The sequence below is a fragment of the Dermacentor variabilis genome, chromosome 1 (genome assembly GCF_050947875.1).
Source record: "Dermacentor variabilis isolate Ectoservices chromosome 1, ASM5094787v1, whole genome shotgun sequence".
NCBI classification, from domain to species: domain Eukaryota; kingdom Metazoa; phylum Arthropoda; class Arachnida; order Ixodida; family Ixodidae; genus Dermacentor; species Dermacentor variabilis.
In genome coordinates this window covers 34,177,435-34,196,039 of record NC_134568.1, presented here as the reverse complement: position 1 = coordinate 34,196,039, position 18,605 = coordinate 34,177,435, and the positions used below count along the sequence as shown (strand labels likewise).

General features: G+C 47.6%; 4 non-coding genes across 4 annotated transcripts; all 4 read right to left on the bottom strand.

The window, feature by feature from the left end:
- Positions 1 to 2,952: 2,952 nt before the first annotated feature.
- On the bottom strand, positions 2,953 to 3,026 carry TRNAN-GUU (transfer RNA asparagine (anticodon GUU)). Its single transcript has one exon. It is a non-coding gene; the product is annotated as a tRNA-Asn (tRNA).
- A 77-nt stretch (positions 3,027 to 3,103) lies between these two features.
- Positions 3,104 to 3,177, bottom strand: TRNAN-GUU (transfer RNA asparagine (anticodon GUU)). Its single transcript has one exon. It is a non-coding gene; the product is annotated as a tRNA-Asn (tRNA).
- Positions 3,178 to 3,254: 77 nt separating this feature from the next.
- On the bottom strand, positions 3,255 to 3,328 carry TRNAN-GUU (transfer RNA asparagine (anticodon GUU)). The gene has a single exon. It is a non-coding gene; the product is annotated as a tRNA-Asn (tRNA).
- A 9,843-nt stretch (positions 3,329 to 13,171) lies between these two features.
- On the bottom strand, positions 13,172 to 13,245 carry TRNAN-GUU (transfer RNA asparagine (anticodon GUU)). The gene has a single exon. It is a non-coding gene; the product is annotated as a tRNA-Asn (tRNA).
- Between the last annotated feature and the right edge of the window lie 5,360 nt (positions 13,246 to 18,605).

The window sequence follows — 18,605 nt, the reverse complement described above, 5'->3', positions numbered from 1 at the left end:
TGGGACTGGCCAAAGGATGGTGGAAGTATTTTCAGTTCATATGCTTCCTTGAAAACTGCTGTTAAGATAGGAGCTAGGTGGCTTTTGAACGATTTGTACCATGCGGCACAAAGACCGTCTGGACCTGGCGACTTCCCAGGATTCAGGTCTTCGATGGCTTTCATCACTTCATGTTCTGTTAATGGTCGTTCTAAGGTTTCTTTAACCTCACTCGACAGCTGTGGGATTCGTTGCAAAAATAATTTCTTGAAATCGTGCATGTTGACAGGCCTGAATGTAAAAAGTTCTTTGTAATGCTCAAAGAAAGCACGCCCTATATTATTGTTATCCGTTAATACCACCCCTTCATATTCGATAGCCTCAATCTGCTTACGTCTCGAGTGCTTTTTTTCTAACCCCAGTGCTCTTTTCGTTGGCGTTTCCCCGCATGATAGCCTTTCTGCTCTGGCGCGCACTAGCGCACCTCGGAAGCGATCTTCGTCGAATACCTCGAGCTTCTTCTTAACGGCGCGCATATCTTGTTGATAGGCGCCAGGTTGCATGCATTCAAGCTTCGCAAATTTTTCTAGCAATGTTGTTAAATCCTTTTCTCTGGCCTTTTGTTCATATCGCAGTACGCTACTTCTTTCGATTGCCTTCAATTTAATGCTTTGCTTCAGCAACTCCCATTCCTCACCAAATTTCGTAGAACTGTCTGTTCCAAAAGAATTCAGAGCAGCCACTACATTTTCGTTAAAAGTTTCATCCCGTAACAGCTCTGCATTCAATTTCCACAGTTCCCAGACGAACTTGTTTCGTTCTTTCTTCCTGCCCACCGTGCATTTTACCAGGCAGTGGTCAGAATAAGATATGGCCGTAACTGTGTAGCACTGGCATTTTTCAACTAAATCATATGAAAGATAGATACGGTCTAAGCGTGCGTGACTTGTGCCCTGAAAGTGAGTGTAGCTTACGTCTCCGTGACCGCGAAAACATTCTGCGATATCTTCTAATTCGAATTCGTGTGTGATCTGCGCCAGGATATCACTACTTTTGTCACAAACCACGCGACGCGTAGACCTATCCTCAGCTTTCAATACGCAGTTGAAGTCGCCTACACAGGCTATCATTTTTTGCACATGTAAATGATGCTTTAAACTCAAAAAGAAATTTGCCCTCTCTTGCACAATATTAGGCGCATAAATGCAAAACACGCGCCATTGGACATTACAATAGCTGAAGTCACAAAAGACAAGTCGACCAGAAGTACAGGAGAAGTAACCATCTATAACAAGACCAGGGAGCTTCCTCACGAACAGCACACACCCTGCCGAAGTCCCTAAGGCGTGGCTCACTACCGTATAGTAGTTATACGTGAACCTTTGCACCATGCTCCCGGTCTCCTCCTCGCCGTCTACCTTGGTTTCTTGCACGGCTAAAACGTCGAGGTCGTGGTCCACTAGTAGTCTGTAAACCTGACTCTGTTTCCTTTTGGCGGCCAGACCTCGAACGTTTAGCGTGCCGAGGCTAAGCGACGGGTTGGTAGCCATTATTGGTGAAAACCGGAGGGGAGAAGGCCCGGAGCATGGTGCTCACCTTAACGTCTAGCTGACCGCTAGACGCCTCCGTGGCCATCCGGCGGCCGTCGCCCGGGTTCCTCTTTGGTCGGCTTCGGGGTAAGCCTACGGTCAGTCTCCAAGTTCGGCTTAGGCTTGAGGGTGGAGCGCCTTCCAGGTAGCGTCTTAGCGGGTGGTGCCTCGGAGTCACCGCCAGCCTTTCCGTCGACTTTCTCCTCGTGCTGCAGGGATCTCTTGACCGGTGCCGAGACGGATTCGACGCGGGCGCTAGCAGGGGTCGCGTTGTCGTCCGCCTCTGCCTGCGTTGCATCCGTAGCTGGCTGGTGGCTCTCATTTTCATGCGGGGCCGTCTTCACGCTCTCGACTGTAGCTGCTGGTTCTTTGGGGGGAGGGATATTCCTTCCTCCTTCGGCTTGCTTGGTCGTCACGCCGGTTTCTGCCGCCACTTTGCCGTTTCCAGCTCCCGTGCCCGCTTCCTCCGCCTCGGTCACGTCCATTACATGGTCTAACGTCGACGGCTCGCTCTCCGCCGAACCCGCGGCTACTGCGTATGAGCGCACACAGTCCGCGTCGTTGTGTCCAAAAAGCCTGCACCGCGAGCAACGGGGAACCTTGCATTCACGACGAACGTGGCCAGAGCCTCGGCAGCGCAGGCACTGCATGGGACGTCCTGGGGCTACCACCAGCGCAAGCTCGCCGGCGACGCGGATCTGGTGGGGCAGGTCGTCGACTTTCATTCCTGCCTTCAGCTGCAGCAGCACTGCTCGGGTCGTCGAGCCCTTGTCAGAAACGCCATCCACTCGCCAGCGCTCCCGGGTCACTTCCGTCACCTTGCCGAAGGAGGCCAGCGCGGTCTTGACGTCTTCGTCGTCCACCCCATGCAGAAGCCAGTGGATACGAAGCTTCACCTGTTGTTCCTTGGGGTCGATGACCAGGCAGCGACGCCCCTTCACCTGCAGCTCCTTCAGGGCCGCCAGCTTTTCGGCAGCCTCGGCTGTCTTCATCGTCACCGCCCATACATGGTTGATTTGGTATGCTCCAAGGGCGACGACGCCAGAGAGCATACCAACAGCTTGAAGCGCGTCTCGAAAATCTTCTACACGAAACGGGCGAACACGAGCGTCGCCGTGCAAAAAAACTGTGTTCAAAACAATACGTCCTGTAGGTAGGCGAGGCAAAATTATCTGGTAATCTTTATCTTCTTCCGTCGAAAGCCTGTTGCCGCGGCTAACAGCCGCATATGCCGCTCCATTGGAGCCCATGATCCCGCGATCCGTTCAGCTCGGGAGCCGGAAGCAGAATGATTGCGCCACGGAGGCGGCCATGGTGCACGTTCCTCCGCATGCACACACCACAGAAAATATATCGGTATGAATAAATAAAAAAAGAGAAGCTGCGCCACCGGGAGGAATCGAACCTCCAACCTTTCGGTTAACAGCCGAACGCGCTAACCGATTGCGCCACGGAGGCGGCAGTGGTGCACGTTCCTCCGCATGCACACACCACAGAAAATATATCGGTATGAATAAATAAAAAAAGGGAAGCTGCGCCACCGGGAGGAATCGAACCTCCAACCTTTCGGTTAACAGCCGAACGCGCTAACCGATTGCGCCACGGAGGCGGCCGTAGTGCGCGTTCCTCCGCATGCACACACCACAGAAAATATATCGGTATGAATAAATAAAAAAAGGGAAGCTGCGCCACCGGGAGGAATCGAACCTCCAACCTTTCGGTTAACAGCCGAACGCGCTAACCGATTGCGCCACGGAGGCTTTTTTTTTAATTTATTGCCGGTTTTCGTCGTTACTAAGGCCATACAGTTAGCAGACACTTATGTATCAAAAATTCCAACCACTGGAGGAGAAAGAAAAAGAAAACAATGGAAGGTACGTAAAGAAAGAAACCGTACAATAGAGCCGTCTGTCCATATTGGACCGGCGTTGTCTAACTAAAATTCCTTCATGGCTGTCAGGGGTTCTAGCCTCGACAGCCAATCCGGTACACATTCTTGTATTTTATGCATTTCAATAAATCGCGACATACATTCCTTGAAGTAAGCACGAGCTGGCCTAGCATCAGGATCGCAATGGTACCCTGCCATACGAGCCCGCCATATACAGTGTAGAGAATTTAACATAACAAAGTCATAGGGAACCCCGTCGTCATCTTTAATGGCCAGATACCTGATACCTTGGGGGTCCACCGGTAGCTCTTTCTTCAGGGTTCGCTTTAAGACGTCCCAGAAGAAAACTGCCGCCCAGCAATGTAGGAAAACGTGATCTATATTTTCGGGCTTCTTGCATATCAAGCAGTGCGACCCCCAAGGTACGAGACAACCCCGTTGCTCCAGAAACGTCTTCACGGAGAGCGTTCCTGTGTGTAGCTTAAAGAAGAAGTTCTTTACCCCTGGTGGCACCTGCATCTGTTTTACTCTTTTAAGTACATCCTGTCCTGGCCCTCCACTGTATATGGCTCTGTATAAGGGCACTGGGAAAACAATGTCGCATACATCTCTATACAATGTTTTCCTTTTCACATCACAAAGGTAATCATTTGTAAAACGAACAGAAAGGAAGCGTACACTGTCAACAATTTCCTTGAAATAACCACGCAGAGTTCCAGTCAAATTTGCCGTGCTAACAACATGTGCCGGCAAAGCGTTATTCAACCTTAGCTGACATACGGCGCGCAGAAAAGGATCGCGAACATCGCGAAAAAACAAAAATCGGTTTACAACTTGACGAACAAAAAGATGCGCCAGGCCCACACCCCCATCCTTAACTCTTTTGAACAAATTTGTTCGGCTGCACCGTTCCCATGTTGATCCCCAGATGAAAACTGCGAACACTCTGTGTAGCCTTTGCACATTTACTCTAGAACAATACAGCGTTTGCAAGACGTAATATAACTTAGTAATAAAAAACACGTTACAAACTGTCGCTCTTGCAAAAATGGACAGGTTAGTACTTTTCCATTTGTCTACTTTTTCTTTCAGTTCCTTGGTTTGGTTCGTCCAGTATTCGTCGCTGCTATTATACCTGTCGAGGGGAACACCCAGATACCTGGTCGGAGTTTTCACCCAGTTCACGTTCGCGAAATAGTCGGGTGCAGAAAACCAGTCCCCGTGCCACAGGCCTAGCGATTTGACCCAGTTTACTCTGCTACCCGTTACGGCACAGAAATGTTGTACTACAGATATGGTTTCCGTTACACTTGGTTAGTCAGTGCAACACACTGCAATGTCATCTGCATATGCGAGCAACTTCACTTCGGTCGCTGCCAATCTGAAACCACGTATTCCGTCATTTTCATTAATTGCTACACACATTGCTTCTACGTAGATAGCAAATAACAGCGCACTGAACGCACTTGGCGCACTCAACGCCTGATGTTAATGGGGGCCCCCAGAGACTTGTTAACAATTAATCTTGTTGTGCAGTTCTGGTACGCCAAGGCCACGCCCTCAGTGATGATGGAACCGACATTAACATGATGTAAGATGGCAAACAAAATAACGTGAGCGACACAATCGAACGCTTTCTCTAGGTCGAGCTGAAGTACAGCAACACGGCCACCGATGACGTCACAGCACTCGAGCACACATCGCATCTTATGGATGTTTGAAAAAATAGATCGCCCTTTGATGCCACAAGTTTGATGGTCTGCGACTATTTCCTTGATGACGCCGTGAAGCCTGCTAGCTAAAACCTTCATAAATATTTTATAATCGACGTTTGTTAGTCAAATCGGTCTGTAGGATGACACGAATCTGAGTTTGTCTATTTGATCGCTCTTCGGTATTAGAATGGTGTGCGTTTTTCCAAAGGAAGGTGGTAATGACTTCTTTTCGTATGCGTCATTAAATACATGCGCAAGCAAAGGCGCCAGCTCTCTTTTAAAAGCTTTTTATAGACCCGCGCTGAGTCCATCAGGTCCCGGTGATTTACCCAAGTTCAAATCGTCGATTGCCTTTTCGACTTCTCTCTCCCTTATTTTTTCCTCTCATCGCTTTTTTACGTCATCGCTCAAACGTGGCATGCAATGCAGAAAACCTGCTTTAAAACCCTCAACATTCGCTTCCTGAAATGCAAAAAGCAACTGGTAGTACTCAAAGAAGGCTTGACGAATGTTATCACTGTCTTCAACGACATTCCCGTTCACTAAGATCTGATCGACATGGTTTCTTCGTCCATACGCCTACTCTAAGCCGAGCGCCCTTTTAGTGGGCGTCTCCCCTGCCGCTAGTGCATCCGCTCGTGCTCGCACGATGGCTCCTTGATAGCGTTCCTTGTCAAACAGTTCAAGTTTTTCTTTGACGTTTCGCACATCATCTTTGTACGCACCAGGCTCTTTGCACTCAAGCATTAGCAGCTGCCCAAGCAGTGTTCTGAAACCCTTTTCTTTCATTTCCTTCTCGAATTTTTTACAACTGGATCTTTCCATTGCTTTCATTTTAATCTTTTCTTTAAAATATTCCCACTTCTCGACGATTGTTCCCGCAGCATCACATTGAAATTCATTAATCGCATCCCGTACTACCTGTAAAAAGGGCTGGTCATTTAGTAACAAGGCATTCAGTTTCCACATATCCCACTTAAATACATGTCTCTTTTTCATTATACCTACGTTACATTTCACAAGGCAGTGATCTGAAAACGACACTGGTACTACACAGTAACCGTGGCATCTTGGAATTATATCCAATGAAATGTACATTTGGTCCAAACGCGCATGGCTGCTGCCCTGAAAACGTGTAAAAGTCACTTACTATCTCCAGCACTCAACACACAATTAAAGTCCCCTAACATCATCACGCGCATATTACAACAAACATATTGTGTAAGGTTCGAAAAAAAAAACGGACGCGCTCATCTACTGAATTCGGCGCATATACCCATATGACGCGGAATTCAGCATCACACATAACAATATCACAGAGAACAATCCTTCCTGACTGACACGAAAAAGTACCTTGAATCTGCAGTCCAGGCAGCTTCTTCACAAGAAGAACGCACCCTCCAGCCGTGCCTACAGCATGGCTAACCACCGCAAAATACCTAGTCGTGAAACGTCGCACCATGCTCCCGGTCACCTCCTCTCCTTCAACCTTAGTTTCCTGGACGGCTAGTACGTCTATGTCGTGGTCAGTGACCAAACGTAGGACCTGACTTTGCCTACGACTAGCCGCCAGCCCTCTCACGTTTAATGTGGCAATCCTCAGGGACGGTATTTGAGCCATCTTGATCTAAAAGAAGAGTAAAGTAGGCCCGGAGCATGGTGCTTACCGCTCACGACTAGCCCTCGGCTAGCCGCCTCCGGGACCTCCCGGTTTGTTGGTGTCCTTAGACGTGGCCGCTTTGTCGGCAGGCTTCCTTTCAGGCGGTACATTGGGCTTTGGCTTGTAGCCCATCCGCCTCCCATGAGGCGTCTTCGTCGGTGGTCCCTCACTGGTGCTGGGTGCCCGATCCTCGCGGTCCTTCGTCTGGTCGTGGGTGCGCTTGACGGAGGCAGCAAGAGCCCCAGTACGGTCGTCGTCGGTGACGCCCTCGTCCTGCTGCAGTGCGGTCGCGTCGTCAGTTGCGTCTTCACTGACGTTTCCCGTCGCCTGCCCCTGGGTCGTAGCATCCCGTTCCGTCCTACTCGGCTTCTGAGTAGCCTCAGCCGCGTTGCCGTCTACCTCCAGAATCGTCGTCCCACTACTTGTCTCTGTCGACACCATGTCACCGGTTCCTTTAGCCGCGTCCTCCGCCTCGGCCACATCCATGAGGTGCTCTGCCGCAACATTATTCACTGGTGGGCCTGTCACAGCGGCATAGGACTTCACGCATTCAGCGTCGACGTGGCCGAAACGTCTGCACCGGGTACAACGCGGTACTCTGCACTCACGGCGGACGTGTCCCGTGCCGTGGCAGCGCAGGCACTGCATCGGTCGACCGGGAACGACGACCAAGGCTAACTCTCCACCGACGCGGATCTGATGGGGGAGGTCTTCCACCTTCATGCTGGCCTTCAGCTTGAGAAGGACGGTCCTGGTGGTTGAGGTCTTGGTTCCCATGCCTTCAACGCGCCACCATTCCCGGCTCACCTCCTCCACCTTGCCGAAAGCCGCGAAAGCCGTCCGGACGTCCTCGTCGGCAACGCCGTAGAGCAGCCAGTGAAGCCTAAGCTTCACCTGTTGGTCCTGCGGGTCAATGATGAGGCACCGTCGTCCCTTCACTTGAAGTTCCTTCAGGGCAAGCAGCCTTTTCGTTGCAGTTGCATCGCAGAGGGTCACTGCCCAGACGTGATTGATTTGGTACGCCCCTATGCATACCACGTCCGGCAGCAGGCCCGTCGGCAGAAGGGCATCCCTGAAATCCTCCACCTTGTACGGCCTCGCACGTACATCAACGTGCAAAAAGACGGTGTTAATCACCAGTTGTCCTTTAGGCAGCTGCGGCAAAATAAAAGCATAATCCTTATCATCGTTGAGCCTGTTTCCGCGGCCAAAAGTGGCCGCTGTCGCTGCTCCAATGGAGCCCATGATTCTGCTGACCGCTCAGCTCGGCTGCCGGAAGCAGAATGATGCGCCACTTTTTTTTTTAACTTTTATTCAGAAAAGGCATGTACATACATAAAACCCACCTTGGTCTGCTTGACCAGTGTGGTTAAATAAAAAATTTTCATTCGTACCAACTCATCAAGTACCCAAATCCAATTTGGTGGCTCGGTTAAAGTACTATATACCTCGCGCATGTAGGTTATGCTCTCTATCAAGTTTTCTCTGGCTGACTTTGCCTTGGGGTCTGCGCGCCTGACTCCCATTCTCGTGATCCAAAGGCTATGTAGCCCCAGTATCGTGATCATGTCATAGGGGAAGCTGTTTGCATTCTGTACTGAGAGATATCGAATTCCGTGTGGTGTTATCGGTAACTCTTTCTTCATGGTTCGTTGCAAAACATCCCAAAAAAAGACTGGATCCACACAATCAATGAACGTGTGTTCGATTGTTTCTGGTTTCTTTCACAAAAGGCAGTTTGTTGTCCACGGTACAAATTTTCCCTTTTCATCAAGCCATGTTTTTACAGGGAGTGTGTTTGTGTGTAATTTGAAAAAGAATGTTTTAACAGCTCCTCTAACAGTCATTTTTCGAACTCTTTTTAATACATCTTGCCCTGGGCCTGCAATATTTGGCGATCTGTATAAAGGTACTGGCATCATTACATCGATTAAATCTTTATATAGTTTCTTTCTCGGTACAAGGCTGAGGTACTCGAATGAGATGCGTGTTTTAAGTATCCTAAACGACGTGACTAATTCCGTGAGGTAACCTTTTACACCACAGTCGATTGCAGCCGCACTAGACAACAAATTCGGGCAATACATTCTTAAGGCGCATTTGCATCATCGCTCTCAAAAACGGGTCTCTCGTGTCCCGCAGGAATATAAAACGCGACACAATTTGTCGGATGAACAGATTAGAAAGGCCGAGGCCTCCGTCTTTCACTGGGCGAAACAGATTAGTGCGGCTGATTCTCTCCTAATTGGAGCCCCAAATAAAAACCGCAAATATTCGGTGCAGGTTCTGCACGTTGACGCGTGACATTGACAAAAACTGCAACACATACCACACTTTGGCAATCAAAAAAACATTGCACGCACTGACCCTAGCAAACATCGATAATTCGCGGCCTTGCCACCCTCCAATTTCTTCCTTCACCCTTGGCGTCAGGTCATCCCAGTAATCTGCAGTTTGTTTATATTGCTCGAGAGGCACGCCTAAATACGTAGAAGGACTTCTTGCCCACGTGATGGTCGCAAATCTTTCTGGTTTAAAGTCCCATATTCCGTGCCAGAAACCGACACTTTTTTCCCAGTTTATCGCGGAACCTGTCTGTTTGCAAAAACCTTTGGTGACGCTTATGGCTTCTTCTATGCTATTACGGTCAGTGCAAAAGATTCCTACATCATCAGCGTAGGCAAGGATTTTCACATGATGCGTCTGAAGCCTGAAACCATGTACTTTTTCATTATTAATAAGACTGAGGCAGAAGGGTTCAAGATAAAGAGCGAAAAGCAGCGATGACAACGCACATCCTTGTTTTATAGATGACCGGACGTCAATACTCTGGGTGAGGTTCTTGTTAACCATGATGCGCACAGTACAATCATTATAAGCCATGTTTAAACCTTCTAATAACACTTTGCCAATATTGACATGTTCAAGCACAGAGAAAAGAACTACGTGTGCGACACGGTCGAAAGCCTTGGCGAGATCGAGTTGTAACATAGCAACTCCTCCCGAGATGGTATCACAACATTCCAGAACGCTGCGGGCTACATGCACATTTGTACATATCGAACGTCCTTCTATTCCACACGTCTGGTGCGGTCCAACGAGAAGCATAATAACGCTTTGCAAACGTTTAGCTGAAACTTTGGTATAGATCTTATAGTCCACATTTGTAAGAGTTATTGGGCGATAGGCCCCTACTGATAACAGTCTAGTTGGATCATCTGTCTTCGGTATCAAAACAATATGGGCAGCGCGGAAGGAAGGCGGTAACCGTTTTTCCTCATAGGTTTTGCTAATAACGCTATGCAAAATTGGGCTGATTTCTTCAATGAATATTTTGTAAAAGGCTGCTCCTATTCCGTCCGGCCCAGGTGTTTTTCCTGGAGTTAATTCTTTTATGGCACTTTTCACTTCATCTATACTTATTGGCTGTTCTAATCGCGCCTTACATTCTTCATCGAGCTTAGGCATTAGATTAATAACCTCGGTTCTCAGCCCAGTTCTATCGCCTTTTTTATTCGCAAATAATTCGCTGTAATGTTCGACAAATGCCTGCTCAATTTTACTCCTGTCTGATGTCTGTTCGTTACGGTAGTTGATCTGTCGTATTTCCTTTTGAGCCGCGTATTTTCTTTCGTCACACATCGCTCGCTTGTTGGGCGTTTCACCCAACCATATCTTTTCGGCTCGTGCCCTTATCACTGCTGCTCTGTACTTTTCGATTGCAATTACTTCTAGTTTGCTTTTCACATCGTGAATTGCTTTTATATACATGCCGGGATTGCCGCTTTCCATACATATAAGAAAATCGAGTTGGCACTGGAGTTCTTTTTCATTACACTTTTGCTTTTGACTAATAATGGTTCCCCTTTCAATCGCAATAATCTTGACGTCGTTCTTAATGTTTTCCCACTCAGCTACCCACCCGTGTGGCCCTTTGGATGTCATTTGTTTAAGTCTTTTTGTTACACACTCCATAAATTTTTCATCTTGCAAAAGTTTCACGTTGAACTTCCACAAAGCCGAATCAAAACGGCTTTTTCTGAGGTTGCTTCCTAGTGTAGTCATGACAAGGCTATGGTCGCTGAAAGACACATGTTTCACTTCATAGTGGCCACAATCCCTTGCAAGGTCAACTGTGACATAGATTCTATCCAGCCTAGCACACCTTCCGCGCTGGTAATGGGTATAGATAGGGCTACTTCCTTTTGACAATAAATAACCGAGGTCTTCTAAATAATATTCCTGGAGCAGTGAAACAAGCACTCGCGAACTTTTATCTCGTACAGGGGTGTTCTTGGCTCGATCTTCAGCCAAACATACACAATTAAAATCACCAAGCACCATTAAGTATTTATCACTTTTTAAAAATCGTTCTAAGTCTTCAAACAAAACAACACGCTCATAATTGATGTTTGGCGCATATATACAGATAACACGCCTTTGCCTTGCGCAGTACGAAAAGTCAACAACAAGCAACCGTCCCGCCTCTGACGCAACTACTTTTTCACCTTCAATGCCCACGTTGTTCCTTATATAAACTGCACAACCCCCAGAGGTGCCTATAGCATGGCTAACACAAACATTGAAGTGCCTTCGAAAAGTTCCCACCATTCGATCCGTCTGCTCCTCACTTTCTATCTTTATCTCTTGCACGGCTACTATGTACAAGTTATTTTCCAGAAAAAGTCGATTAAGTTGATTTTGCCGTTTCTTAGTCGCCAATCCCCGTACATTCAAAGTGGCAACACGTAAGGGAAGAGCAAGTTTTTCGTCCTTAATTTGTGAAGAGCACTCGGATCGGGCAGTGTTTACCCCAGAAGTCAAGGATGCAGTGGAGTCTTCACTCTGTTGTGGCAGTAGTGGGTCAGGATGAACTCGCTGCCCGTCGTCTGCTACCTCAACCGAAATTCGGTAGCTGGACGGGACAGCATCGTCTAGGCGGCGTCGCTTATTCGGTGCCATCTTGCTCACTCACCAAGGGGAAGCGGATCCCCGCCTTTATTTCGGCGGTTTATCCACCGGGCGTCTATCAGGAGGAATGTTTGGTTTCGGCTTTAACGACGTTCGTCTCGTGAACGCCGTTTTCAAAGGCGGCGCCCCCCCCCCCCGGCACCACCCAGATGGTCCGGTTCGCCGACACTGTCGCTGTGCATGCGCTTTGCCGACGCCTCTACAACACCTTCCATTGTTTGACACTGCACTGTCGGTGTTTCATTTGGCGACGTCACCATAGCTTCACTAGAATGTTTCCCTTGATGACATTTTCCATTCATTTTGTTGTGCACGGCGTCACTGTTTGCACCGGCCAGATTTTTTTCACACGTTATTGTTTCAATAGCTGGCTCACGTTGTTGTACCGCTGCCGGAGGCGTTTCCGCAGGTTTTTGTTCCTTCGTCACCGTGGCAGCTGCTTCTTCAGCTTCAGCCTCGTCCATGATATTATCCAATATGTCAGCGTCCTTTCTGTGGCCCGTTATATTTGCGTACGTGGGCACGCACTCGCTTTCGTCATGGCCGAATCGTCGGCACCGTGAGCATCGCGGAATCCGGCAGTCGCGGCGGATATGCCCTTTACCCTGGCAGCGCAAGCGAAGTGGAGCCTTGCCTGGAATAGCTACGAGAGCAGGCTCCCCAGCGACACGTACTTGATATGGAATATCTTCAGTCGTGACCCCGGCCTTCAGCTTGAGGTTCAGCACGCGCGTTGTCGTACCTTTCTCAGAAATGCCAAGGACACGCCAGCGTTCCTTTGTCGTTTCCATAACCTCGCCGCATGGCTCAAAGGCCACACGTATGTCGTCGTTCGTCACATTAGGGAGGACCCAGTGGATTTTCACTCGGACATCTTGGTTGTTCGGGTCTACTACCAGACATTTTCTGCCTTTCACAGTAATATTCCCCGAAGTCAACAACTTCTTCATGCTTTCATGGCTCTTGAACGCAACAGCCCACACATGATTCATCTGAAATGCTCCTAAGGCGCCAACCTCAGGCAGCAGTTCCAAACGTCCAAGGGCATCCCGGTAGTCTTCAACTCTGTACGGCCTTGCTCGTAGGTCACCGTGCAAAAAAAAAAAGTGTATTCAAAACAATACGACCTTTCGGCAAATGAGGCAGGAGCACTTGGTAGTCTTGGCTGTCTTCCATGACGCCCCTGTTTCCGGGGCTAAACTGGGCCGCTAACACCACCCCGTTGGAGCACATGAAAAACACGTCCGCAGGCTTTCGCGGCCGGAAGTGTAATTCATTGCGCCACGGAGGCGGCCGTGGCGCACGTTCCTTCGCATGCACACACCACAGAAAATATATCAGTATGAATAAATAAAAAGGGAAGCTTCGCCACCGGGAGGAATCGAACCTCCAACCTTTCGGTTAACAGCCGAACGCGCTAACCGATTGCGCCACGGAGGCGGCCGTGGTGCAAGCTCCTCCGTATGCACACACCACAGAAAATATATCAGTAGAAATAAAGAAGAGAAGTTTCGCCACCAGGAGGAATCGAACCTCCAACCTTTCGGTTAACAGCCGAACGCGCTATGCGTTTGCACCACGCAGGCTTTTTTTTTTTATTCGCTGATTGGTACATCACGTGTAAAGAACAACAGAACAAAAAGCATTTACAGAAAAAAATGACACTGAAAAATGTTTAAAAACGGCAAACACGCTTTCTTTGACGTGGGGATGATTATAATAACATGAGGTCATTCAGAACGGGTAGCCATTCCGGCTGTTCTTCGCCTGCGCAATATACATCCCTGGTGTGAGCTATACTTTCTATAAAGTATTCTCTGGCTGGGCGTGCGTTTACATCCGCATGCCTCACCGCCATACGCGTCTTCCAAATTGCATGCATGCTCAACAACATAAACATAGCATGCGGTATGCCACTTTCACACTGAACCGGCAGAAAACGAATACCGTATGGTGTTATAGGGAGGTCGTTCTTTAAAGTTCGCTGAAGTATGTCCCAGTGAAATACGGCATCCCAACACTCCAAAAATATGTGATCAATACGTTCCGGCTTATGGCACAAGAGGCAATTAGTACTACACGGAACAAATAGGCCCTTTTCCTCTAGCCATGGTTTCACGGGCAACGTGCCAGTATGTAGCTGAAAAAAAAAGGTCTTGGCTGATGGCCGTACTACCATTCTTTTGATTCTTTTAAAGACATCTGTTCCGGGCCCGATTGCGTACATGGTGCGATACAAGGGTTCTGGCATCATTACGTCGATAAGATCTTTATACAGCCGTTTTTTCTTAACTTCCCACAAATACTGCAGAGAAAAACGAACCTTTAATATACTGAACGCCGATACTACTTCGCGCAGATAACCACGTATACCCATTCGCCCCGCACAAGAAGTCGATACAATGAATTCAGGTACATAACAGCATAGTCTAACTTCTAACATGGTGCGCAAGAATGGATGACTCTGATCTCGTAGAAAAGTAAACCTCGACACCATCTGTCTTACAAACAAATGGGCCAATCCCAGCCCACCAGCTCTCACTGATCGAAAAAGATTTGTACCACTCGTGCATTCCCATTGGGATCCCCAAACAAAAGTGGCAAAGATTCTGTGTATCTTCTGAATGTTTAGCCTATTCATGCACAGCACCTGAAGCACGTACCAAACTTTCGCTGCTGAAAAGATATTGCAGACTGTTGACCGGGCGAATAACGAGAAGTTTTTCCCTCCCCACTTATTTACTTTCTCTCTCAGCATTTCTGTTTCGTCCTTCCAATATTCATCTGGATCTTTATATCCCTCTAGTGGCACCCCGAGATACTTTGTGGGTGCGTCCCTCCATTTCACATTTTCGAAAAAATATGGCATTGCCTCCCAGGTGCCATGCCCCAGACCTACACATTTATCCCAGTTTATTGCTCTACCGGACCACTTGCAGTACTTGTCGACTACTCTCACAGCTTCGCCAATACTTTCTCTGTTTTAACAGAAAACGGCAATGTCATCAGCATAAGACAATAATTTGACCTCGGCCATTATAAGCTTAAAACCCCGTACTTTGTTATTGTGAATTATGCTCAAACAAAAGGGCTCTAAGTAAATAGCAACCAATAAAGGAGAAATTGGACACCCCTGGCGAACGCTCCTGGCAATATGAATACTTTCAGTGACTTCTTTGTTAATGACAATGTTAGCCTCACAATTTTTGTATGACATTTTCACACCTTCTAAGATAACATTCCCGATATTTACATGTTCCAATACTTTAAAAAGTACGTTATGCACTACACGATCGAAAGCCTTTTCGAGGTCTAATTGTAACATCGCGATTTTCCTGTCCCATGCATCACAGCATTCTAGGATGCTCCTCGCTGTGTGAATGTTCGTTCCTATTGTTCTGCCCGTTATGCCGCACGTTTGGTGAGGTCCTACGATTAGTTGTATTACAGTCTGCAGTCTTTTGGCTAGCACCTTCATGAACACCTTATAATCTACATTGGTGAGGCTAATAGGACGATAAGCACTCACCGATAAAACCTTCACTGGATCATCACTTTTGGGTATCAGTACAATATGCGACCTTCTAAAGGATGGTGGTGCATCTTTTATTTCGTACGCCTTAGTGAAGAGCCGCGAAAGAGCCTTCGAGAGGTCATGCTTAAACGCCTTATAAAAAGCAGCACCAAGTCCGCCTGGACCCGGCGTTTTCCCTTCACTTAGATCGTCTATTGCTCTTTCTATTTCGGTTAAGCCAATTGGCATTTCAACGCGTACTTTATCTAATGTAGGCATTGGTGTCAAAAATTCACCGTGTAAAGAGGCCTCACTTTTGCCGCTGCATCCCAGCAATCCTTTGTAGTATTCGACAAACGCTTGTTGGATCATCAATTTGTCCCTTGTAATCTCTTCACCCTACGTTATTTCCTTACGTGAAGCGTACCGCTTCTCCTCGCTCAAGGATCGTTTCGTCGGTGTTTCGCCGAGCCAGAGGAATCGAACCTCCAACCTTTCGGTTAACAGCCGAACGCGCTAACCGATTGCGCCACGGTTTTTTTTATTATTACCGGTATTACCGGTTACACATTACAGTATCACAATTGCAATACTAACAAAAAGAAAAGAAAGAAAAGTCACACCGTACAACAAAGCCTTTTGCTCTATTGGACAGGCGTTGTCAACTTAAAATTCCTCCATGGCTGTAAGAGGTTCTAGCCTCCACAGCCATTCCGGAACACATTGCTGCATTTCCTGTATTTCTATAAATCGCGACATACATTCTCTGAAATAAACGCGAGCGGGCCTAGCGTCAGGATCACAATAGTACCCAGCCATACGAGCCCGCCATATACAGTGGAGAGCGTTCAACATAATAAAATCATATGGAACCCCGTCATCATCCTTAATTGACAGATACCTTATCCCTTGGGGGTCCACCGGTAACTCTTTTTTCAGGGTTCGCTTTAAGATGTCCCAGAAAAAAAAGCCCTCCCAACATTCCAAGAAAACGTGATCTATGGTTTCCTGCTTTTTGCAGATCAAGCAATGCGTTCCCCATGGTACGATACAATCTCGCTCTTCCATGAAAGTCTTCACGGAGAGCGTTCCGGTGTGAAGCTTAAAAAAAAGGTTTTTACCCCTGGTGGCACCTCCATGCATTTTACACGTTTAAGTACATCAAGTCCTGGCCCTCCACTGTAAATGGCTCTGTATAACGGCACTGGGAAAACAATGTCGCACGCATCTTTATACAATCTTTTCCTTTTCACTTCGCAAAGGTATTCCATGGAAAATCGAACAGAAAGAAATCTTACGCTCTCGACCACTTCCTTAAAGTAGCCACGAAGTGATCCGGTAACGCTTGCCGTACTAACAACATGTGCCGGCAAAGCGCCGCTCAACCTGAGCTGGCATACGGCGCGCAGAAAAGGATGGCGCACATCGCGAAAAAACAAAAATTGGTTTACCAGTTGTCTCACAAAAAGATGAGCCAAACCCACACCCCCGTCCTTCACTCTTCTAAACAAATTTGTTCGGCTGCACCTTTCCCATGTTGACCCCCAGATGAAAACAGCAAACACACTGTGCAGCCTTTGCACATTTGCTCTCGAGCAATACAACGCTTGCATGACATAATATAACTTGGTGACAAAAAACATATTACAGACTGTCGCCCTTGCAAAAATAGACAGCTTCGCACCCTTCCATCTGTCCGCTTTTTGTTTCATTTCATCGGCTTGGCTCCTCCAATATTCATCGCTACTATTGTAGCTATTGAGAGGAACACCCAGATACCTCGTCGGCGTTTTGACCCAGTTGAGGTTCGCGAAGTTGTCCGGTGCAGACACCCATCTCCCGTGCCACAGGCCTAGGGATTTGCCCCAATTTATTCTACTACCCGTGACATCACAGAAATGTTTCACTACCGATACTGTTTCCGTTACACTTGGTTTGTCTGTGCAACACACTGCAATGTCATCTGCGTATGCGAGCAACTTCACCTCTGTCGCTGCTAATTTGAAACCACGTATTTTGTCATTTCCGTTAATTACTACACACATTGCTTCTATATAGATGGCAAATAACAGCGGACTGAGGGGACAGCCTTGGCGTACTGAACGCATGATGTTAATGGGGGCCCCCAGAGACTTATTGAACATTAATCTTGTTGTGCAATTCTGGTACGCCAAGGCCACGCCCTCACTGATGATGGAACCGACATTAACATGATCCAAGATGGCAAACAAAATAACGTGAGCGACACAATCGAACGCTTTTTCCAAATCGAGCTGAAGAACTGCAACGCCACCATCGGTGACGTCACAGCACTCGAGCACGCACCACATCTGATGGATGTTCGAAAAAATGGACCGCCCCTTGATGCCGCAAGTTTGCTGGTCTCCGACAATTTCCTTGATGACGCTTTGAAGTCTCGCAGCTAAAATCTTCATAAAGATCTTGTAATCAATGTTTGTTAGTGATATAGGTCTATAGGATGACATGAATCTGAGTTTGTCTGTTTGATCACTCTGAGGGATTAGTATTGTGTGCGCTTTTCCAAAAGATGCGGGCAATAATTTCTTCTCGCACGCGTCATTAAATACATCTGCTAACAATGGGGCCAGTTCTCTTTTGAAAGCCTTATATAACCCCGCACAGAGTCCATCAGGCCCAGGCGACTTGCCTAAGTTCAAATCGCCGATTGCCTTTTCAACTTCGTGCTCGGTAATGTTGCCTTCCAATCGTTCTTTAGCGTCATCTGCCAGTCTCGGCATCCGCTGAAGAAAATCGGCTTTGAAACTCTCTACATTCGCGGCCTGAAATGCAAAGAGCGACTGGCAGTACTGAAAGAAGGCGCGACCTATGCTTTTGTTGTCCTCAACAACAACCCCGTTCATTAAAATCTTTTCGACATGGTTTCGCCGTCCGTGCGCCTTCTCGAGTCCAAGCGCCCTTTTTGTGGGCGTCTCCTCCGCCGCTAATACATCTGCTCGTGCTCGCACGATGGCACCTTGGTAACGTTCTATGTCGAACTGTTCAAGCTTTTCCTTGACGCTCCGCACATCGTCTTTGTACAGACCAGGATCTCTGCACTCAAGCGTTATCAGCTGCTGAAGTAGCGTTCGCAACCCCTTTTCTTTATATTTCCTCTCAAACTTGAGGCAGATTGACCTTTCTAAGGCTTTCATTTTAACTTTTTGTTTAAAACATTCCCACTTTTCACCTATTGTTTCAGCTGCATCTTCGCGTATTTCATTAATGGCATCCCGTACTGCCTTTACAAAAGACTCATCATTTAATA